Raw genomic sequence first — 334 nt, forward strand, 5'->3', positions numbered from 1 at the left:
CATTGTGTCTGATGGACAAGAAGTCCCTGCTTTCACCATAGTCAGCCTCTGTTACTGTAGCCAGAGCAGTGGGGCTGATCTACACATGGAGCAGGTAAGATGTTAACACCTTGTTTAGTGCTGATGCAGAAGAGAATGGAAAGAAATCAGAGAGTTGACAGTGGTGGTGGTCGGGCCCCAGGAGCACCGAAGCATAGGCAGCAGCTCAACCTGGTGTGAGCAGGGCACAAGTGGGGAATGGCAAGAGTGGGGCAGGGCAAGAGAGGCAGCACCTTGGGTTGGGCAGGGAGTAAGAGGCAGGGCCTGCAGCTGTGCTCTGTCTGCCTACAACTCT

The sequence above is a fragment of the Mastomys coucha genome, unplaced genomic scaffold (assembly GCF_008632895.1).
Source record: "Mastomys coucha isolate ucsf_1 unplaced genomic scaffold, UCSF_Mcou_1 pScaffold16, whole genome shotgun sequence".
Classification (NCBI taxonomy): Eukaryota; Metazoa; Chordata; class Mammalia; order Rodentia; family Muridae; genus Mastomys; species Mastomys coucha.